Genomic DNA, 25,469 nt, shown 5'->3' with positions numbered 1-25,469 from the left:
GAAAAAGTTAAAAACTCAAAGCAACCAACGCCAAAGAAAATAATCTATAATGCTTACTCCCTCAGTATGTAAATGCTGTTTCGGTTTCTTGATTTTGAATTCCATGGTTTAATCTCCTCACGGGTATTTCTTTATCTTAGTGTTAGTGTCCTGTAATCACAGTGCATTGTTGAATCTCTGTTCAAATGAGTCTACTTACGAGTCCAAAGCCCCCCCTTCCCTCCAGGTCCCAAAATAATTCCTGAAAGTGGAGGGCGAGGGGTGCTCTTGCAGTAGCTCATGTTGAAAGGACCCTATAAAATGGATGTGTTAAGAACTGACATGTCACAGCTCCGCTCGTTCAGTTCAACCCCCTTCCTGTCTGCCCAAAAGCAGATCTTAAACAGCAAAATCGCATTTCAGAATGTGCTGATCTGTGATATACTCGCAGCATCCTTCCAAACTTTATTTCAAAAGTCACTTCCCTTGGGAAGGCTCCGTCTCTGCCCAGGTAGAGGAAATAATTGCCTCTCTCCACTCCTCTAGCATTTTGTACTTACATCGGTTATAACTCATACCCCTTGCTATATTGCAATTATGCATTTATATTTTCTTTATTTCTCACCAGAGAGAGAGTTTCTTGGCAGAAAACGTACCCTACTGCACCTTATTTACTGAATGCTGGAACAGCTGTATTGACTAAATTATTAAAACAAGTAATCTTGTACGCTTTTTATCAGTGACAACATATGCTCCTCTACGGGGGGTAAAGTTGTCCTGAATCACAATTCAGCTCCAAATTAATATGACACTGGAACTGAAGCAGAGGCGGAACCATGACCTGAGGCATGAAGAGAATTAGGGGATGGGAGTCAGAACAGCCTTTCATGTTTGAATCTGTGTTTCTGGGAATGTCATTTGAAAAGTTTCTGGGAAAACACTTTTAAGTTTTCCAATCCAGTCCAGTCGCTTGAAAGGCTGTTTTGACCCATGTAGATGCAAGTGGAAGTCTCTCCTGACAGGATCAGCGGGGTTTCTGAGGCTATGAAAATAGAGTAGCCTTCTGTTTATGCCCAAAGACAAAGCGGGGTGTGGGGGCAGGGAACTATAAGCTTGCCTTATCCACGGTTCCTCATTTCCCCATGCCATCGACTTTTCCATTACCCCTTGAGGGGTCACTAAAACCTTATAGGTCCTTTCAAACACCCACACTCTCTTCTCTTCAGATGTTCCCCTCTTTCAGGAAAGAACATTTTCACTGTTGTTTCCTCGAAGGTAGGCATCGCCCGCATCATACAGTGCAGCTCTCCACTGCACAGCTGTAGGAGAACTCTGGCTCCACTCTCCCATTTCTGGTCCGGGGGTGGAAACGATGCCTCTGTTATGTGTCTTGAGCTTGAGCGGCTAGCTCTTGAGATGGAAAGTCTCACTTCTGAGGAGACTGTTTCTAAAATAGGCAGCAGAAGTTACCAGGGAAGATAAAGGCAGCCATGTTTGCTTTCTGTTTGCAGTCCATCTATCCCAGTTCTGGAAACCAGGGACTGAGCTCTCTGACTTAACAGGAAAAGATCATTCAAGGCAGTGTGAACAAACAAAAACTCTTGAATATCATGGGAATTTCACGGTGGCGCAAACATAACAATATATCCCGGTCAATGAGTATTTCTCCTGTGCCAGCCCCAGTGCTTACTCCGTATCTAATTCATATATCTAATGACCCCCAATATGGCCTTCCAAGTTAAAACCGAGACTCCATGGGGCTGGCCAGGCAGAAAATAAATGGCAGCAAATCGTACTGATTTGCAAAGAATTTCTGACATAAATCCTATGTTTATGGTTCACAATGTTTCTTTGTGTCGAATTCCTGTTGTGCGGTGAGTACTATCCTAATTATTTTACGGATGACACGAAATGTTATCCTTTTCTCCAATAAATCACATTTTAGTTAGGAGAACTGAACACATATGAGACACTTCAAAAACTATGTGTGAAGCAACATATCAAAAAGTGCAACTAGCTTATGGGTTTATAGCAATGATCGTGATATGTGTTTAGTCACCGAAATGACTCATCAAAATTAGATCCACCCACATCTATTTTGAAGTAAAATTTTGTGAAAAACATCACAGTGTTAGTACCATTATCATGAAATCTTTAAGATAGTTTTCAGAAAGGATAATACATTTTCACTTAAAATATTTGAATTTGATCAGTTTTAACGTTTCATGTTTAGGAACCATTTAGTTCATTAGAATTTGTGGGAATAGTATCCGTATAATCAGTAAACACATCCAAAAGGAGAGGAAGTGGTTGGGAGATTTTGGTGAGAACAAGCATTCCAGTGAAAAAGCCAGTGCCCAGCACATCAGGGGAGGAGCCAGGTAGGGACCTAACTGTGTCACTTGCTTCTGAGCCTTGTGACCTTGAACCAGTCACCCTCACCTCTTTGAGCATCTGTATATGAGAAAATTGAGTGGGATAATCTCAAAGGAATCTTCTGTTTCTTGGCCACATAATTATACAACTTGATAAATTTTTTCACAACAATATTTAAGTGAGAGTCTTGCTGTAGACAGAAAAATGGACAACAATCCAACTTCCGGAGCAGTTTGTTTAGTGGGTAATGAGCTGCTTCTAGCAGTGGAAAGTCAGACCTGAATTTGGTGATGCATTAACCGTCTAGGTGCCCCAAGAACAGTGTACCCCCTGCTTCTCAAGGCCCACCAGGTTTTGAGGTGATGGACAATTGGCCTGGAAAGAGTATGGCTGAATGGAAGGAGGATATTCCTAATTTATCTTTTATTTCAACATTTTCATTTAAAGAACCTTTGTGGAAACAAGTCAATCTTCATTTTAAGATGCATTCCAAATTTAGCCATGCATTGGAGATCAAAAGCTATTTTCCATGCTAAATTTGAGAAATAATGACAGTTAGCTAGAGTTTAATGACAAACTTGCCTTGATGAATGTCGGCACAAATCCAGCAGATTCTGTGGACATGTCAAATCTGCGATTAGAAAGAAAGCTATTTGAAAAGAAGGCTGACAGGACTGAGCCACATGATCTAACATGGGTTTCCATACCTGGAATATTTGTAAAAGAAATGACAGTTTGAGAAATGGTTGCTTTTAGTTTATTTCTCAGGTTCAGATTATTTATCTGGCCCTACCTATAACCAAATGAAAACCATGCCTTCGCTGTGCATGTTGGCAATCTGAGTCAAGTCCTCCTCTTTTGAGAAATAGAATAGAATAGCAGTTGCACCCAAAGATTGGCGTTCAAGACTCTGGGACTTAGTAGATGTGGGTAAATGATGTAGTGGCAACCTGTAAGGCACAGTGTTCTCATCTCTCACATGATGAAAAGAGGAGTATCTACACATTGGTGTCCTAAGTGGATGGCAAACCTAGTCCTTTATCAACGATGAGCATAGTGATCAGCAAGTGAGGAAGGTCAGTCCTTTCCTTGAAAGGCGATTGGGCAAAGTTCTAACACCAGAGCGATAAGCCAGGCCTTTACAGGTGAGTGGCATCTGCCCTGCCCGCCAGCCCCAGTGAGAGAAGCCGGAGGGACAGCTCTATGTTCTGGGTGTCCCTCTGGTTTGCTCCCCTGGACATCTCCAGCAGCCCCTGTGGCTCACAGTGGTCCCAAACTCAACCTCCCTCCTCTGTGCATATCTCCTGCTTCCTCTGTCACAAAGACATGGCAGATGGGAATTCTCATGTCATGAGACAAAGGGAAGAAGATACACAGAGAAGAAACCCTCAGAGATGCTCTGACTTCCTCCATGATTCTGCCACAGGAGGTGCCAGCACCGGACTCCATGCTGTAAACCCTACAGGTCAAGGGTCAGGTCCTTCCAATATGTATGGAAGCCACTGGACTCATGTGGCTACTTAAATTCAAAGGAAAGCATCAAAGTATAATTAAAAATCCAATCCTTTAATCACATCAGCTACAGTCTAAGTGCTCAACAGACACACACAGAGCAAGTGGCCACCATACTGCTCAGGGCGGGAGAGCATGTGCATCATCACAGAAGTTCGCTCCTTGTGCCTGAAACAGCACTTTGCCTTACGTCTTGTTTTGCATCAGTGGTGACGCCCTACTTACTAAATTACTCTTCCTTCAACAAAATTCCTTGTAAGTGTTTTGCATCAGTGGTGACGCCCTACTTACTAATTTTCCTTCAACAAAATTCCTTGTAACTTTTTCTAAAATAAACTAGAATTCAAAAACAAATTGAATGAACTACATATGGCTAGTGTGTGGCAATATCAATCCATAGGGTATGCTCGTCAAGGATTTGATTAGGTAAGTTTTGATTGATCTATGAAAGGGATTGTGGAGGAACATTAAAACTGCATTTGCAGAAAAGGAAACTTTCTGTAAATTTTATCAGCTTTAGAAATCGTTCACATGTGCACAAGATGGTGCAGAACACACAACATATTGTGTGTGTGTGTGTGTGTGTGTGAGAGAGAGAGAGAGAGAGAGAGAGAGAGAGAGAGAGAGACAGGGAGATACTTTCCTATTTGGCATATAAGTATTTTTCACCCAAGAGGATCTAACTCATGTCTGTTTAAAAGCAAAATATTAATTATAACAACACACAACTAAGTAATTATGCTCATCTCAACAGATTAGTTACAACAATATCTAAATACAGATCATGAGTTGGCAAAGAGCAAGAATGGAGGTGAAAGAGACATGTCAGAAATTTATAAATGTTCAAGATATGAGTAAAAGCATTTCATTTTCAAAAATTAAAAATGAACCCAAACACTCTGCATTTAATAATACTGAGGATCTAGCAAACCTTTTAGAGAAGGTGAATACGATATGGTCTATGATACCAAAGGCTACAAACACGTCCATTAAAACACCATTACGAAGAGCTGTAATAAGATATCCTATATAATAGAAGGCTAATATGCAAATTGACCAAACAGTGGAACAACAGGTCGCTATGACTCGCTCTGACCATCGGGGGCAAACGCTCAACACAGGAGCTGCCCACTGGTGGTCAGTGCGCTACCACAGGGAGAGCACCGTTCAGCCAGAAGCCAGGCTCATGGCTGGTGCAGCGGCTGTGGCAGGAGCTTCTCCCGCCTCCATGGCAGTGCTAAGGATGTATGACTGACAGCTTAAGCCCTCAGCCATCAGTTGGACATCCCTCGAGGGGTCCCGGACTGTGAGAGGGCGTAGGTCAGGATGAGAGACCCCCCCTGAGTGCATGATTTTCGCGCACTGAGCCTCTTGTCTAATATAATCAAGGTGGGCAGGCCACCAAGTATAAAATCTCTTTACATTCTGATTTGAACCTGGGACTTAAGTTGTCAGAATTGAATAAAAATCAATTCAAAAATAGTCTTTTAACAATTGCTCACCTCTCCATTCCAACGCCCCATTCACTCAGTCAGTCGTCAACCTCACAAAAGTATTCTGACAAAGTTCACCCACCCAGTAGGTCTTGATTTCCATGCAATTTAAACGCTGCAAACCCCCTTTGGAAAACATTAGTTAAAGCTCTTGACTTGATATTTGGGCATCTCTGTACTCGAACTCATCCCATGGGCTCTGCATTATCTTCCCAGGGTTGGGAATTTTCTCATGGGTGGCCTCAATGCAAAAATTGAAGTCCCCTAGACTAAAACAGCTGGTTCAAATGTTATTGTTTACTATTAATTGGTTAAAAATGCAATCTATTGAAACCCACCAGGTTAGAGTATCTCCTAGAATCCTTGCTACAAATAAAATACGAAACAACAGAATGCTAAATATGTAATGAACATATTTAACAGGAAGAGGTTAAAAGGTAGGGTTTTAACATTATTTTTGATGACTGTAATGAAAGGCGTGTGAATAAATGAACTAAAATATGGGTAGGCAGTGATGTACAAGCTTATTTTCTTATTCTGTTGTTCACAAACATACTTATTACTGTCAAGTTTCTTTTCTTAACCCAACTAAAAATGTTACTTGTTCATCTTCCAAAATATAACTAAATAAAACTAAAAAACACCTAGTGGGATATTTTCAAATAGACATATGACTTTACTTTCTCAAGGGTATACACATAATTAATACAAGAAATATAATGAAACAAATTGGAATTCTTTTAAACATAGTCCATTGCCTTTAAAACACAAGGTAATATGCTGATGCAATTTTTTGAAGTGGAAATTTTTAAAAAATTCCAAAATCATTCTTATTCTGCAGCATTTAGAAGCAAGACATCCTTGCCACTAAATATCCAATAAATGTATTGGATAAATGTTGTACTTAGAGTTTGACAAGCGTTAACTCTAATAACAGAAATTTCAATTTCTTCAATTTCTAAAAATAATTTTATTTTAAAGTATTTTGTACTCTGATTCCAACAAATCTTTAATGTGTCATCGATGCATACAATTTTATTAGTTTAAACTAGTTTTATATGTGTGAAATTTTATATAATTCTAAGCAAATTACATAGATATGAATATAGAATTGGATAATCTTTATGTTGTCTAAGTGCTTAGCCTACAAATTTATATGGCGGGACAGAAGAGAGACATTTATTTGAAACTGCTACATTTGAAACAAAACTTTTATTGGAAAATTAATTCACCTTAAAAATCTTGAATATAAGTAATTTTTTTTTTGGTTTCTAAAAAATGGGTGAAAATAATAATTTATCTTCCAATATCAGTGACTACACATTGTTTAACTTTTTGTATATAAATTATTATTACTTACATGTTTACTATTCACATTAAACCTTCTGTTAATATATTGATATATACAACCATGATTCCATATAGATTGATTATACAAATGTATGACTATAATGACCATCAGTCTGAAACCCAAGACTTGGTTAATTGTAGTTGATCATTTACTTATCAGAGTTAATTAATTTGACTTTGAACTTTAGTTTAAACTTAACTATGGCATATTTAATTCCTGTTTCTTATGCAAATTACTCAATTTATCTTATAATATAAATTTGCATATCTGTACATATAAATGCAGTGTACTCACTAATATTATCATAATGTATCTGTATATGCTAAGTGGGTTTATCCTTTGGCAATTTTGATTACATTTTCCAAAAGAACAAGTTACTTTCCATATTTAAAAAAATTAACTGAAATATTTTAAAACTGCTTAACTATTAAAATTAATTTTTATGAAAGGAAACAAAGTAATTTAATCATACTTTGAGCAAAAGTTGAGCACAAATAAAAATTCACTCTGCCATTTATAAATTATTTTAATGCATTTTTATAAGTTATGTGATATAAAAAGTTGAAATATTTGATTCCCTGTCTTTGAGTCAGCATAAATTAGCTAGGAAAATTGGGGAAATAATACTAATCTATAAATGACATATTATTGCTTTATAACTTGTTTTTAATCAAATGTGATGATTAAATATTTACGAATGATATCTCAATTTTATTAATACATCTTATAATGATTTTTAGAATTATCTTCAACTATTCATATACTCATATTTATGTAAACTAAAGCAGTTTTATGATGATCAATCCACTGTACGTTCCATAAGAATAGTACTATATTTCTCCTTTTAGTGTTAATAACTATATTTGATTATTAAAATTCAATCTATGTAATTATCAACATGATGGCAGATCTTCAGACAGATTATCAAAAGTTCAATTCTTAAGGCAACATTACATTATGGTAAACTCTATTCTCTTACATTAGATAACACCACTTCTCAAATTAAAAAAAACAATAGCATATTCTAAAATATACAATCAAGGGAGGAATATAAGGGGGTTTATTTTCATTTATGTATTTCTGCCATCCCTGGCAGTCCTTGATGACCAGGCTGGGTTGCGCTTTGGACGTCTCCTTGCTCAGCTTGCTAACACACACTTCAAGGCTGCAATAACTAGATTAAAGGAAGAGCACACAAGCGTAGCCCCAGGCTACAGGTCTAGCTGACACAAGTCATCTTTCACTGGCCACACTCCGTAGTCTGTAACACAAGATGACTTTCCTGCAAAGCTACCATGTGCCAAGCTGGTGACATTTATGGACGGTCATAAATCTGCAGCCAGGCCCAAAAGTTTTTGCGAGGTTGTGATAAAATGGGGCTGATGTAGTTAAAATACCTTAATTATATTTCTAAATCACATCAGCTCGAACTAACATACCCTTTGATTAAATGCCAGCTAATCTTACTTCCTATAGGTTCCTGAGGACTTTTGGCTGCAGGCTAATGTAGGTTCATGCGTTCATGTAAAATAGTAGGCTTGTCTTCAATTTGGAAAAAATCAAGCTAGTAGTTTAAATGCAAAAATAAAGGAACATGAGCATATTGCCTGGATTATAATAGGTTCTAATAAAATCTACCTGCATCATAAAACTGTTTGAACTGGATAGAAAAAAAGAATATTTTACATAAAAAGTTGGTGTTTGATTTTTACTGATCTGCTTTTACAAATATTTAAACACACAGATCTGAGTCATTGACTATTATACATCTGTAGGAAAACCTATTTAAAAAGTCATGTATGGGAGCATGATGATTTAGTTGGCAATACTGAGTCTAGGAAAATGTGTAAGATAAAATATGCTTTGATGTGTCAAATCCTATGAGAGATTTTTCTATAGGCATTTCTACTTTATGAAACATAACCACTGATTTTCCTCAATCATTAAAAAAGAATGAATCATACGTGATTAAAGAATTACAATTAAGGGAAACAGATACTACTGATAGTACTGTCTGCCTGAGTTTTCTAAAGAGAATAAGGTTAATTCTGAAAAAGTACCAGAAGGAAACAGTTTGTGAGAGCAATGCAATTATGACAGTTTCTTCTTCCTTCACCCCTGAACTTACATGCACTTCAAAATATAAGAGAATTATGTTTACCTGACCTTAAAGCACACTGGACAGATAAAACATATTTTACAATATTGGATCTGCTGCAGTGAGATAGGATCACCAAGAACACATTACACTACATTCCCTTTCTCTTCCATGAATCATTTTGATCCACCAAAACCAAACTGTGGGTATTCTGAAGTACCATATTATCCATAAAAGTAAATATTAGATTTTTAAGCATAAAGAACAAAATTAATTTGTATACACGTGCACACACACACATACACACGCACACACACACACACACACACACACAGGTATGATCAGTTTTTCAGTCACATTGTTTCTAAGAACTTACATAATAACCAAATAGTGATCTGATTCCTTTGTCTTAGGAAACCATACCTGGTTTTTCATAAACAACTGGAACTTCACAGGCCAATTGGTCCATATGTCTGGGGCCGTGGGGTTCACTTCCAGCATTTATTTACATTATGGGAATCCTTGGGGCGATGCATGCTAATTCGGTATAAATTATTTTTAAATGAGCACTGTCTATGCAGTAATAATTATTTATGAAGTATAACCAAAGAACTCTAGAATCTACTTCCAAAAAATAAAATTTCTACCTTTAAATGTTTTTACAACAGTCAACAAGGTAGGTGATTAACAGATGTCATGATTTTGTGACATGAAATTCTGAATTTTATGAAAAGTATTTGAGCTATAAAATAAACATGAAGTCCTTGAATCTAAGGAAGGTTTTACTGAGTTCTGGTCTCCCTTTTTCCATGTTCTGTGGCTCTGGGCTAATGCCAACACATGATCCTAATATAAAAGCCACAAAGGTTGTTAATGCTGTATGCTCGTAATGGAACCGACTGGGAAAAAAAAACAAAACAAACACACAAAAACCAAAACCAGTGTGCAGCCTGGGTGGCCATTAGTCACTCTCTTCTGAGGATGAGAGGAAATTAGGCTGCATTTTATGGAGAAATAAAATGTGCAGGTTTTTTAAAATAGATTTTTATTGATTTCAGAGAGAAAGAGAGAGAGAGAGAGAGAGATGGAGACATCAATGATGACAGAGAATCATTGACTGGCTGCCTCCTGCACACCCGCTACTGGGGATAGAGCCCGAAACCCAGGCATGTGCCCTTCAAGGAATCAAACCCGGGGTCTTTCAATCCACAGGCCGTTGCTCTATCCATTGAGCCAGACCGGCTAGGGCCATGCGCAGGTTTTCAGTACTGTTCATACGTACAACGGGAAAGGTTATGCCTTAGAAGAGCCCCAGTACTTATCTCATGAACAGAGCCCAAGCTGTTTGAGTGGCAGCTTTTGTTCCCATTGAGGACCGGAACCTGAGTTAGAAAAGGTGCAGCCCGGTGTCTGTCCTCGGCATGTTTGGCCACATCTGGTGAGTTAAGGCATCAGGTATTCATGATATGTATACACATAAACTGCTTTCTGATATGCATATCTGATATGTGTGCACACAGGCAGCAGATATGTATGCATATATGGCATGTGTGCACACATTCAGCATCTATCTGTGCATATCTGATGTATGTGTGCCCAGGCATGGTATGTATACACCGAGTGGCCAGATTATTATGACCACCCCATCAGTACAATGAAGTGAATTAGTTATAATAATAAAACCTTGGGAGTATTTGCTTAGGAAGTTTTCAATACTCAGTATTTTTGGAAGTGTCAATGAAGCACTGATGGGGTGGTCATAATAATCTGGCCACTGAGTGTATTTGCATGTGCATACATGCAGTATTGTGTGTGTGTGTGTCTGATGTGTGTGTGTACACATGCAGTGTGTATGTGATTGGCGTGTGCCTGTCCGGGGTGTGGATTGTGCATGCTGTCTCTATGCATATAGTTAATAACAATTCAGTCTTAGTTTTTTCTTTGTTTGGGGACTGCACTTTCTTCAGATTTGCCCTCGCTTTGCAATTCTGCAAGACGGATGAAAGACCCTGGGTAATATATAATGTACAAAACAATGTAAGAAGCTGCAGTTCCTAGAGCAAGAGTTACCAGCTTGGAGAAAAAAATTCCCACTTCAAATCGTCTGTTTTCATATCATTAGGTGCAATTTTTCTCCCAGCATGTTGTAGGCTCCTTAATTCATTTCCAGAACCCAGTTACAATGACTTGTCTTTGCCATCTCTTAAATACATCTTTTCTCATCCACTCAATTTCTCCTTCTCATACTGCACCTCTTTCTTACCTATGGTCCTAAGAATGACCCACTAACCTTATTAAAAATCTCTTCTTTATTAAGAACTCTTAGCATTTTAACTGCTACATAAAACTAATCCATAGCATTTGTTACCTTTTGGAAATCTGTGATGGTAATAAAAAGGTGAATAAGAAAACCATGATTAAACATGTTCTCAATATTCATTGTCAGTATCAGTTGCACGTGTATAAAAATATGACTAAATGTTTTAATTCTCCTTAAGAAATCACATCAAGGCTAGTGAAATAAGACGTAGCGATGTTGCCAGTTTTAGAAGAGTTATTTTTATGTCACCCTAAGTCACTAGTGTACTGTGAATGCACTTTCAATGAACAGGTCTCAGATTTTACAAGTTGGTTTTTTGTAAGCAATTTCTCACTGAATTATGAATATGTTAACAGTAAAACTGAATACCTTTTCCTTGCTATCCCCTAAATTCTTCTTTTATATATATATTCTCGAACAGCATTGTGAAGAATTCTAAGTGACCCATGGTCCTGAATTTTAAGCAATATTAGAAACAGAGAATTCCAGGGTTCTGAAAATTGCTGTCTTTAGAACAATTGCTTACTTTATAGACCCAGAACCAAACCGCTTAAATAAAAAGTAGAGCAAGGCATCAAAAAATCACAATAACATTGTACTATAATCACTACATTACACTTCAAATTTTACCTAACTGACTTCTTTTGAAATACACTTAAATACTATTTCAATTTTTCAAATTCTGCAATTTATTATAACAACTTAATGGTTTTTAAAATATTGCCTTAAAAATCACCTACCCTTGTGCAGTCTGGAGGGCTGTTTCTTCCCCATCTCCCTCTGTTAAACTAAACTTGATCTTGCCTAAAGGTACAAGTATACTTATATGTGCAGGGGCTTCAATAATTCATGTTTTTGACATCTAGACATTATATGACTCGCTGACTCTTCTTAATTAGCTGGAGGAGGCAGCATCAGGGTGGACTCACAAATTATTTTAAATATTCTTTTAAATATTTTAAATTAGAGCTTCCAATTAAAATTGTACATGTCACATTGTCTCATTTAGTCCCTCTGTTCTTTTTCGGAGGCACAGGCTCAGCTAGGCAAGCCTCACTGATGTGAGCTGAGCTCAATTAGTTTCTGATGTTCTGCCAAATTGCCTCATTCCCTGTCACCCACACACCACTGACACTTTAAAACTTGGGCTCTTTGCATCCATGTCATTCTCCTTAGACCAAGAAATAATTATTCTCATTAGACTCATAAAGATAAGCAATTTGCGAATAAACAGTAAACCAGTATGTTGGTAATTTAAATAATAGGAAAGGCACCGGTGATGGGACTGATCAATCAAGTGTGTGCTAACATACATGCACATGCTTGCACACACTTGCACACACATGCAAGATTGTTAAGTTCTGTGAACTTGGATCCTCTGAGGGATCTTGAGAGGCTTGCTTATGACTGCTGTGTCCACCAGGTTTACAAATTGCTTACAAATGTATTGATGATCAGAGAAAGTAGGAGCTTTTCATTTTTCATATATTTGAATGAAAATGTGCTTCATCCTAGGATCATGACACAAACAACGGAAGCATCCCTCATACCTGGTATGCACAAAGGGCACAGGATAGGCTAAAACACACATCATGCCACATTCCAGAAGAGGAAGCATAAACAGCCACTTCAAACAATCTTTATCTGCAAATCCTTCATGAGTGCTATTTACCACTTATCAAAATATTGACCCACAGGCAAAGATGTGGCCTTAACCCTTGAATCGCTGGTGACACAAATGACTTTTCTCTCTCCCTTGCCCTGTAGTCATCGCCTTGCACATGGGGAGAGAGGGCAGCGAGTAAGAATCTAATTACGAGGTGATGTTTTTCAAGGTTAGCCTATCCTCTATACAGATGACACATATTGGAACTGAGACCTTTTTTCTCCTGAATGGCTGGCAGAAGATCATTAATAGGACACAAAACATGCATTCCATTAACAACTTCGTGATACTATAAAATGCCCACGCTATAGAAGTTTCCGTCCACCTATGGTGGACAACCCCAGCTGCATATAAGCCCATGGCGAGTTTTAAGTAAGTAGCTGGACCCGGTTTCCACATAGACCAATGAGTTCAAAGTCTAGGGCAGCGGTTCTCAACCGGTGGGTCGCGACCCTTTTGGTGGTCGAATGACCCCTTTACAGGGGTTGCCTAAGACCATCCTGCATATCAGATATTTATATTATGATTCATAACAGTAGCAACATTACAGTTATGAAGTAGCAACGGAAATAATTTTATGGTTGGGTCACAACATGAAGAGCTGTATTTAAAGGGCCAGAAGGTTGAGAACCATTGGTCTAGGCTAGGGTATGTCTCATGGGCACTAGAGCCATTCCCTAGCTCACTCCCCTGTGCAGCCAGGGGTGAACATCATGGCCACAGGGTGTCTGACTTTACAGGTAAAAGATCATCATGGCCACAACGTAGAAGGCCGTGGCTTTCTCTGGACCTTATGCCTACTTTTTATTTTATTTTCTTTTTAAAATATATTGTATTGATTTTTTACAGAGAGGAAGGGAGAGGGATAGAGAGTTAGAAACATCGATGAGAGAGACACATCCATCAGCTGCCTCCTGCACACTCCCTACTGGGGATGTGCCCGCAGCCAAGGTACATGCCCTTGACCGGAATCGAACCTGGGCCCCTTCAGTCCGCAGGCCAACGCTCTATCCACTGAGCCAAACCGGTTAGGGCCTTATGCCTCCTTTTTAAAGTAAACTTCAGAGCCCTCCTTAAAATTAAAATAGACATGAATATGCTTGTCTTGCTTTAAATGTTGTTTGACATTTCTATGTTCTCTTAGCATTTGCATTGACCTATATTTATGAGTTTGATTTAATTTTGTGATGGAATTCAAGCAGCCTGTGTCACTAGGTATCTGTGTGGCTAAAAATATATTCTTTTCTTTTCTTCTTCCTGATATGAGATTAAATGGAAGAAATCTGGCTGTTGCCTTCGATACAAACCTGGGGTAATTTTTAGATCGGGCCATCTGAGTTCCTCTCCCACTCAAGCTGTATGCTGACCTTGTGATGCACGCACTGTTCTCAGCATTCTTGGAAAGTCTGAGCAACCGGGGTCTGTCACAGAGAACACGCCTTCCAGGAAAGGAAGCTGCCCTTGTGCTGTAGGGTCCCTGCCATTAGCAATGTCGCTGCACAATGTGCTGTCAGCACCCTTTCTACGGCCCAGGGGCCTTCACAGGAGCTTAGCAGGTACCACCTGACTGCCCACCCCCCTTCACTCAGCGTGGGTGCAGCATCCTCACCCTCCGTGCCTCTGGGACTCTGTGGCTCTCTGGGTGGGGGCTGGTGCATCCGTCTCTGGAAGGTGGCTACCAGGTCCATGGAGCAATGTGTGAACACAGCCATACGTTCCGCCATTACTTTCATTTGGTTAGTCACCATATGTAACTTAATTTTAAACTTATGATCAATATTTTATTTTTATTAATTTTAAAATATATTTTTATTGGTTCTTGGAGAGAGGTAGTGAGAGTGATTGATCAGAGAGAAACATCATCCATCAGCTGCCTCCTTCACACCCCCTACTGGGGATCAAGCCCACAACCCGGGCATATGCCCTGGCCAGGATTCGAACAGTGACCTCTTGGTTCATGGGTCAATGCTCAACCACTGAGCCACACCAGTCGGGCATGACCAATATTTTAGGAGGGCATGATATTTTACTTTAATTAAAGGGCCAGAGAATAAAATTAAAGATCACTGTTATCAATGAAATAGACTTAGAGTTGACTGCCACAAATAGCTTCTCTCGAATGATTTTCTTTTAGCCTTTCAGCTGTATTCAGACTTTCATAATATAAAGCCCCGTAAACCTAAGGAGAAGGTTGGAGATCCAAATCCAAGTCGAGCCCATAGCTTCAGAGCAGTTTCTGGAAGGTGGAGTGAAAGGAAAAATCACATAGCCCCAGGCCTTCAATAGAAACCCTATGCCCAGGGCCCCCTCTAGATGGCCCTTGGCCTGGGCTAGTTTAGGTTTCTCCTGGGATGTAAGGGTGTCGGAGAGGCATTTACACCTCTTTTTCTCAGCCTCCTCTGTGGCAAAGGCGGGTGGTGTTTCTGAGCCACAGTGTTACAGAGGTACACATGGAGTGGCAGACTAGAATTTGTTCTAGCAGATGCTAAGGGATCCAAGAGTGAGCAGATCCATGACTGACAACGTGAGAGTTTTATACCGGACAACCGAAAAGCTGTTCCAGCCCAGAGCACTCCCCCTTGGTGGCTGTTTGACTTTGCACTCATGTCAGGGGATGCTCCCCCACCTCCAAATAAAGAACACTGTTTTACTTCGAGTTCTGCTATCTTATTAGTCCAGTAGATTACCCTAAGTGTACCATGTCACCGCATGTTTGCAATTTCAAAGTCAAATCATCTTCACGACATTCCTGGCGATGATGGGTCCCTGGGGTTATGTAACGGGCTTTATTCTGGTGAGTGTTTCCAAAATACAGAGTGACCTTCACTGGGACACTGGTCTATGAACAGATCACTCACATTACTCTCCTGTCCTTGGTTTGAACAGTGGACTATGAATAGATCTCTCACCATTATTCTCCCATCATTGGTTTGAACACTAGACTATGAATAGATCTCTCACCATTATTCTCCTGTCTTTGGTTTAAATATTGCTCTGTCAATAGATCACTAACATTATTCTCCCATCTTTGCTTTGCAGTGAGCCCCTGACTACAATTCCCACCATGTCAGCTTCCCCCGTCTCCTCAACACCAGGCCCTGTCGCCGGGCACTTTTCATGAACCAGGGAGGGTCGGGAAGATTAGATCCTGCACCTCTCCTCTTTGTAGGGAGCCTCAGAGCCATGCCACATGGGTTGTGAAAGACTTTCCATTTCCAAATCTGATACCATCAGATAATTTTCGACCTTCTAATAAAGACATTGGTATTTTTTTATGTAAAGGGGCAGAGGCCCAGGTAATTTAATTGGCTCCTCAATGTCCCTCATGACAAGTTAGTGTTAGAACCCAGATTAAACATGGGCCAGACTTCTCACTCAGCCCACTTTCATCTTATTGCACTTCGCTGCCTTCCCTAATGCTGTGAAACCATATAAATTACCACAGTGATTGCCAAAGAAGAAAAGAACTCTGACAGCAAATCCCATACCTACAATAGTTGTTACTGGTGTCAGGCTTTCTTCCATGAGGTATATTCATCTCTATTGGAGCTTATACCCCAAAATTAGCTTTGTACATTGTTACTTATTCACAGAATGTTGCTTATAATCTCAGTATGTTTTCAGATGGTTAGCTAAATGATAAAACACTTCAAACTCCTGTTGAATTTTCTATTAATAGTGTTCAAATTGAATTTTATTTTGCTTTTTAAGAAAGGTGAATAATAATGAAATAAGCATGATAATGAAGCCATTTTTCAGAGAAGACTTGCATTAAAACTTTGGGATGTTACAAGAGTCTTGCCATCCCCCCCTCCCCATACACATCTTAAACGCATGGTCAACTTTCAGAGTTATTATCCATTTATTAATTAATGATAGCCCTTTTCATTTTTCATTCCTGTACCCTCTGTTGCCTGTCTTGGAAAATTTCACTACATCTAAGCACATTTATTAGAGCAGATAGAGGGGGGGGAGAAAGAAACATTCAGTAAAGTTCATTTTTCCGTTCCAAAGCAGGTCCCACAGATCTCCTGGGATTCACGCTGCTTTGCTCTCCATCTGTGATTGCGGAGCCTTGCACTCCCTTGATAACAACTACAATGCCACTTAGTTTTAGGTTAGTCAGCAGGTTAATGGTTTGGATCTTTTTATTAACTAACGGTTTTTACCCCCCCCCCCCCCCCCCCACTGGCAAGTAATCACCTCACTCGGCAACCCATCCCTTCCCACTCCTTTCTCTCTTTCTCTTCTCTCTATGAAAATCTACATATATGTGTACTCATTTAACTCTAAATTATATGTATATTGGCACAAATCTTAACCCCAATCTAATGAGAAAACTTCAGCCAGGTAACATGATTTTCCTCAATCTGCTCGAACAATTCATGTTCATAAGGGTGTTTATATGTTGACTGGTTTTAGCTCAGTACACTTTTTCCCATTGGCATAGCATTTAAATTGTGACTATGTTGTTGCCTTTTTGAGGTTAATTAATTAAAAGTGGCCAATGTCCTTATTGCATACATTCAGAAATGGAGGACTGTGCACAGTAAGGGCTCTTCAAGATGAGGCTCAAAGTTCTGCCTGACTAGGAGACATTTTTTAGTCTTTGTGTCATGGATGCCATGTGCAAATAGGACAGATCATATGACCAGGGCATGGCACTTCCTTCTGTTTACATCTAAGACTGGACACCATAAAAAATAAAGCCAGCTGGGCAACATGGAACTTTTGTCCTATAGATGCTCAGGACTTAGCAACATGTTGCAGAAAGTAAATACCTTGGAAGAATAATTTTTAAGTTAGTAGAATTTTGGTTGTGATAGGCATGAAATGGTAACAGAGGAAGCTGTGGAAACACATTTTGATGGGTGGCATTTGCTGATTTCCATGGGGGTAAATACACCCATCACCGTCATCATCAGACAATGTCACCAAGTGTGGAGTCGGGGAAAGAGATGCAGGCAGGTCTGGGTGAACAGCTGGCATCCCAGAGGCCTAGGCATGATCGGTCAGGAAGGGGCAGTGCAGTGCTGCCCAGGGCCCTGCCTCAGAAGTGTGCAGCCCAAGTAAATGCAACAGTGAGGTTCTCCACAGCCTTCCAACCGGTGTCCTCGGAGGATCAGCACCTTTGGCCTTGGTGGACTTAGTGTTCGTGTTCCCCAGATTCACATGGTGAGGTTATAATCCCCTTGTGAGGGAGTTAGGAGCTGAGGCATTTGGGAGGTCATTAGCTCATGAGGGGGGAACCCTCACTGATGGGATTAGTGTCCTTATAAAGCACTGGTTCTCAACCTTGTGGCCCTTTAAATACAGTTCCTCATGTTGTGACCCAACCATAAGATTATTTCCGTTGCTACTTCATAACTGTAATGTTGCTACTGTTATGAATCATCATGTAAATATCTGATATGCAGGATGGTCTTAGGTGACCCCTGTGAAAGGGTCGTTCGACTGCCAAAGGGGTTGCAACCCACAGGTTGAGAACCGCTGTTATAAAAGCACACTGGCTCCTTCCACAACAAGCGGACAAGGAAGAAGACAGGCGTCTGTGAACCTGACACCAGACACCAAGTGTGCCAGGACCTTGACTTTGGACTTGCCAGCCTTCAGAACTGTCAGAAATAAATATCTATTGTTTAAGTCATCCCATCTATGGCATGCTTTTATAGCAGCCTGAGCACGCTAAGACACATATCATCTATGGTTTGTTATAACTGTAATATCTCAGCCATCTTCCCATCCTTATACAGAGCCTGCATTTCACAAGCTTGCTGGGAGAGTCACATTAAAGTTAGAGAAGCGCTGGGCTATAGGGGAATCCACATTCCAAAATGACCCAAATTTCCTCAGTAGGACGTCCAGTCTCAACAATTTGCCCAGATCCTGCTTCAGAATGTCACTTGGCAGCACAGTACGGGACTCACTGTGGCAAAAGGTGTGACATCTTAACCTCTATTCTCAGGTCAACTCATGCCAATCTTTGGGTTGGTGAATTTCCTAGCCATTGGACGATTTAGAAATGAACGCTCAAATCTCTTAGCGGAGAACAGTGTCCCTTACCCAGGATGCCACAGGAAAAGACGAGGCTCTCATTTAATGAGCTTCCCCCTGTGCATTTGATACACTTTCTAAATCAGCCGGTGCTACCCACGGTCAGGGGCAGAGTCTGGCGAAACACCAGGCACAGCTGAGGCCTGGGGTAACGAGCAGAGTGGCTGACTATTCCAGCAGGGGAGCAGCAGTGACAGCGACAGGCAATCAAAGAAATAAAGGGCTGATCTTAGCAGTGAGGGGGGAAGGGCGGGTTAGGCAGGTGTCCCTTTCCCTCTCTCCAGGGGCAGCTTTTGTCCTAAGCTGGACCTTAACTATTCCCTGCTCCCTTCCTGAATGCTCAGAAAATGCAGCAACCCCTCTTCTCCAACATGAGCTCCTTCCCTGCGCCCCTCCTCCTCCTCCAGGCATCCCTCCTGTTGTTGAGATCACCTTCCTTAGATCCTGCCACCCTTATTATTCAATGACCCTTAGGGAGGCAAAGGTGATATTGCTGAAAAATTTCATTTGAATTTAGGTCAACCGTAAGTTCATCTCAGTTCTGACACCTGCTAGCTGGATGCCGTTAGATAATTTCTTTCCCTCTCTGAGCTGATCCTTTGTGAAATGGTTCTGATAAATGAGAGTCAGAAGAATCCATGAGATCATGAACCTCAAGCTTTAAGCAGTGTCTGTCTGAGAGGTGACTGGACCTTGAACACAGTGGCTCTTTTCATTCTGATACCATATCATTTATTACACGTTAAACCCGGGACCAGAAGTGCTCTCAAACATCACAAGGGATGTGCAATGGGTCAAATTCATGAGCCGTTTCCCAGACTACAGTTTGTATGAAGCACTTTATTCTCTCTCTATACTTTCCATACAGATACCTTTCCTATTTCACAGCATCATTGTTGATTATAAATTATCTTTGCAACTTCTGACAAAGCATCATGCTCCTTAAAAGCTTAATGAAGGCTACTCACATCAGAAGAACTCCAGCCTCTCTCAGAGGGTGGTGACACTCCTCATATCCACTGCTCCGAGCGCCACAAAATACTGGACCGATTATGGATAATGGCCAGGAAAATCCTGGTTCAGCCACTCACAGTCTATGATCTTGAACAATATATTTGAAATTCCCGAGCCTCAGCTCTTTTGAAAATTAGTTGTTTGGAAGAGTCATTAAGTTCAGAATATAAATATGTACAAATATGAAGCACGGAATTTAGTAGTTATTCAATACATCGCATCTCTCCTTTCCTGTTGTATAACTCATGTATTAATTGTTTCACGGTCTGAGATAAGAAAAAATTGGGGTTCTGTAAGCTTGCATTCTGAATTTGTGTTCTGTAATTATCCCACTTGTCATTTATTTATGCCACATTTAGCCATGAATCATTGTTCCTAATGACAAATATCCGCCTTGGAATTTCATCATGCTTAACATCTGAAACAAAGTCTGTACCCCCGACTTGTATCTATCACTTTTGTAAATGTATTATGTTTCTTCACTCAAACTCCATAACGTGTTATGCTTTATGAAATTCCATTTGCTGTTAACATGCCTTCTGGAAAGATAGCATTTTAGGAACAGTATATAAAAAATAGATATTCTGTGAAAGGAGGCACTTCAATAAATAATGGAAAACATCCAAACTCAAGATGACTTCATTGTGATCTTCAGTAGTGCTGTGTACAAATTCCCTTCAAATCGATCTTCAAAATTATCTAGGAGCAACCGTACACTATTCCCTCACTGACGTTTTTAATTATGCCTAAAAGTTTCACTATGATTTTGATGGTAAAGTCCACTTTCTTCGATGTACTTACTTTGAGGTGCTATTTAACCAAAATTCAATTCTTTTGTGTGTGTGAAAGCATTCTGTGTTTAGATGGGAAATATGTCTCAGGCTTCATTTTAAAACAAGATCCTTGTAGGCACGCTGTTTTCATAAAGTGTGCGTCTGACCCTGAAACACTGGGCTCCCAAGAGCGAAAGAAGACTTGGAGCTGGAGAGCAGCTTGGAAGCTAAGAAGAATTTATAGTTAGTTTCTGTGCGCCCACTGTCTTCGTCAACATTGTGCTTTCATGCCAGGGCATACTGGGGGTATCAAAATGAGAAAATATGCCCCTTGCCCTCAAAACACTCACATGTCACAGAGCCCAAGGCCAAAATCACAAGGCAAACATTTGCACTTCAAATGGAAGGCTCTGCCCATGGTCTGGGGCTGGTGGGAGGAGGATTTAGTGCGTGGCTATCTCAGCTTCATACAGAAGAAAATCAATGCATCAGGCGACCTGTGTGTGTTGATTAAGTGGCTAACAGCACATGGAGGAAGCCGTGATAAGTGGGCATTTGATGCCCTCTCATTTTAGGTTTGGAGGTGGAGATAAAAGTGACTCTCCAACATTGTCTATGACCCTGCAGTTACCGAGAGATTAATTTGGGGACAAAACCTGAAGGCCTAACTGATTCATTAAATGATGTTCTGCATTCTTGTTCACCTGGAATTGCCCATGGAACAGAATGCAGATATGTCTGAGTGTCTCTGGCCACTGCAACTGAAGATGCATGATACGAATCTAATGGCATTAAAGAATGCGCATTCACTCCCCAAAAGGCAATACCTGTACGTGTGAGTCCTGCGTAAGATGGAGCTCTCAGGTGGGAGCACTGAAAAGAGCCGGCCTGGGTTTCTTTGTTAAAACAGTGTGTGGTAAACAACAGGTCTTGGGAAGAAGGGTCGAAAGGTTACATTCAAAAATCAAACACCTATATTTTGTAAGCTTAAAAAATGAATTATAGTCTAGCAATCTCCATGTTTTAGAATTGGCTGGATCCATATAAATTAAAATGCCATCGGCAGATCAATTGGGCATGGCCCACTTGTGGGGTTAGTGGGGAGGCATTTAAAAAATTTTAAAAAACTTAAAGCCCTGGCTAGGTAGCTCAGTAGGTTAGAGCATTGCCCCAATACACCAAGGTGGGGTTGATCCCTGCTCAGGGCACATACAAGAATCAATCAATGAAACTGTAAATAAGTAGAACAACAATTTTTTTATATATTTTTATTGATTTCAGAGAGGAAGGGACAGGGAGAGAGAGACAGAAACATCAATGATGAGAGAGAATCACTGATTGGCTGCCTCCTGCACGTCCCCTACTGGGGATCAAGCCCGCAACCCAAGTATATGCCCTTGACTGGAATCAAACCCGTGACCCTTCAGTCTGCAGGCCGATGCTCTATCTACTGAGCCAAGTCGGCTAGGGCTGGGACAACAAATTGATGTCTCTCTTTCTCTCTCCCTCTCTCTCTAAAATCAATAAATCATTTTTAAAATTAAATGCAAAGTATGCCCCCTACTGGGGATCAAGCCCGCAACCCAAGTATATGCCCTTGACTGGAATCAAACCCGTGACCCTTCAGTCTGCAGGCCGATGCTCTATCTACTGAGCCAAGTCGGCTAGGGCTGGGACAACAAATTGATGTCTCTCTTTCTCTCTCCCTCTCTCTCTAAAATCAATAAAACATTTTTAAAATTAAATGCAAAAGCAAACTTATGTGTCTATAACTATTAACACCATTATTTAAAAAGTGCAAATTTTATAACACAAAAGAGTACCAAGTAAATAATCTCAAGATAAAGGGACTTTGACAAAATGACTTAATTTTATGAAAATCTTGCTAATACATCTTTAGTGCTGATGGGCACTTACACAGGTCTACCAAGTAGCTTGATGAATCTTTTTCTGAAATCATTAAGAGAGGGGATTTGGCTCCTCCTCAGGGAGATGGGGGGGGCGGGAGTGGACATCACATTTATAAGAAGCATTGCTCTCTGCCTCTGAGCCTGGCCACCATCTACGGGCACCTTTGTGAGGACCTGTGGCCAGGCTGCCAGAGGAGGAAGGACAGCTTTGTCCTGCACCCCGCAGGCCTGGCTCCAAGTTCATTATCAGAACTACCATTCATTCACCTTGGAAAGCAAAGCTGCTTCCATCCAGGCCTAAAGAAGGATCTGGCATGGGGACGAGGTGTAGGTTAGGAAGATAAAGGAATCAGGGACAGAAGAGGTACTTTTTCTCTGTGCACCTTAAGAACTATGATGAGTGGCTCAGCCAAGGATTCTGTTTATCTCTGTGTAAAACTGTTTACCTAGAGCCACACAATAAAATACACTCTCAACTGCCTTTGTAGGAGGATGAGAAACATTCACTTGCATGAAAATGAAAACACCTTTGGCAACCTGTTCATTAAGGAGCTTTCGCTCTATACAGCTCTGAGCATGCTTAACAGGGTATTGCAGACACAAGAGTGCGTTTCTGAAAGCTCTTAAATGTTTGGTGATGACTTTTTAGGCTGTAGATTTTGGAGAATGGGAATTCATCCAGTGCCGAGCCACCCGTCTATTACATGCCATTGATCCTCTAACTGTAGTGTTTGACTTGAGACGGAAGGCTATAAACTTCTCAGAAGTCCTGGGAGTGATGCTGAACATCATTAGAGTCGTGAGCAAGTTACTCCGACCTAACTGTTGTCATCATCCCTGCCCACACTTGCCAGACACTTGCAGCCGTTTCACTGCGGAATGCAGGGCAATAGTGTACGCAGCACACACACACTTCCCATCAAAGGAAATTAAAATGTGGCCAGAGAGAGGCGCCGTGCCTGGGACCCACTCTCACTGTTCCTTGAGTGCAGCGTGTGAGCTATTTTGCAGACATTAAGGCTTTTACCTCCAGAATTGCTTACTACCTACAGGGACTCCCATTCCAGACACTCAGCTGTGGGGTAAAACTGTAGGAAGAGATCATGGAATCCCAAATTCTCCAAAGAAAATCACTTTTTCCCTGGAGTCATTTCTGGGAAATGGAGGATCTAAAACTGTGGTTCTCAACCTTCCCAATGCCATGACCCTTTAATACAGTTCCTCATGTCCTGGTGACCCCCACCCATAAAATTATTTTCGTTGCTACTTCATAACTGTAATGTTGCTACTGCTATGAATTGTCATGTAAATATCTGACATGCAGGATGTATTTTCATTGTTACACATTGAACATAATTAAAGCATAGTGATTAATCACAAAAACAATATGCAATTATATATGTGTTTTACGATGGTCTTAGGCGACCTCTGTGAAAGGGTCATTCGACCCCCAAAGGAGTAGCGATCCACAGGCTGAGAACCGCTGGTCTAAAAGGACGCAGTATTGGTGCCGACCATTCTTTCCTCCCCCTAAGGCTACATGATGCTAACCCATTACTTTGGTACTGTTATGAATCATAATGTAAATATCTGATATGCAGGATGGTCTTAGGCGACCCCTGTGAAAGGGTCATTCGACCACCAAAGAGGTTGCGATCCACAGGTTGAGAACTGCTGGTCTAAAAGGACGCAGTACTGGTGCCAACTATTCTTTCCTCCCCCTGAGGCTACATGATGCTAACCCATTACTTTGGATCAAACAAATTGATAAACTGTTAATGTCAAAACATGTCTTTGCTGCTCTCTGGGAGATGGGCACTGGGCCAGAGCTCAGCTAGATGGGTGGGTGCCAGACAGAGAGGACAGGACAATCCTTCCCCAGCGACATGAGAACCTCAACCTGAACCAAAAGAAAAACCCAAGAGAACAACGTCAGGAACACAGAAAAGCAGCTGCGCACATCTGGAGACAGGGGAGAGCAGATGTTTGGAGGCGTCGGATCAAGGCCATGTGGTTGGACTGAGGTCAAGCAGACAACAGTGCCGGCCGGAGTGGCTCCGTTGGCTGAGTAGAGTCCCATGCACTGAAGGGATGCTGGTTCCATGCCCAGGCAGGGCACGTACCCAAGTTGCAGGTCTGGTCTCCGGTCAGGGAGCATAAAGAAGGCAATTGATTAATGTGTCTCTCTCATGTCAATGTTTCTCTCTCTCTCTCTCCTTCTCTCTGTCTCTTCCTCTCTAAGCATGTCCTTCAGTGAGGATTTAAAAAAAAAAATAAGACAATAGTAAGAAATGAGGTTGGTGAGACAAGCAGAAGCAGAATCCAAGAGGATCTATGAGAACTGACAGGCGGTTCACATTTCACTTCCTCTTCCTCAGGAGGCCTTGTCCCTGCCAGGGGTGTGTCAAGAAACACACTCAGGAACCCACACCACACAGAGGAAACAGAAAGAGAAAAGTCACTGCTCTTCCCTTTTACCCTAAATTCAGACAGAAATTGAATGTTGTGACTTGGACTCTTAGAACACTACCATAAGTACCGTATTTGCCGGCGTATAAGACGACTGGGTGTATAAGACGACCCCCTAACATTTCCACTCAAAATACAGAGTTTGTTATATACTCGCCGTATAAGACTACCCCCTCTTCCGCACACCTTCCACACACCAAATAAAAGGTAAAACAATATCAGATTTGATTTTAACATTTTAATTTATATTCAAATGCTTATGACATGCAGGAAAACTGTCACAAGGCTGTATGTAATCAAACATATACATAAAACAGTGCAAGTTTATTACCGGTAAACATACCGGTAATTCACTAAAGAAAACACACTCTATAGACTGGTACCGTAGATGCTTCTCAGGAACACAGGCAAGCAGCCCACAACCTAGAGGGACTGTCAATGATAGAAGAAAGAT

This window comes from Myotis davidii, unplaced genomic scaffold (assembly GCF_000327345.1).
Source record: "Myotis davidii unplaced genomic scaffold, ASM32734v1 scaffold184, whole genome shotgun sequence".
Lineage (NCBI taxonomy): Eukaryota > Metazoa > Chordata > Mammalia > Chiroptera > Vespertilionidae > Myotis > Myotis davidii.
This window is presented reverse-complemented; position numbering follows the sequence as displayed.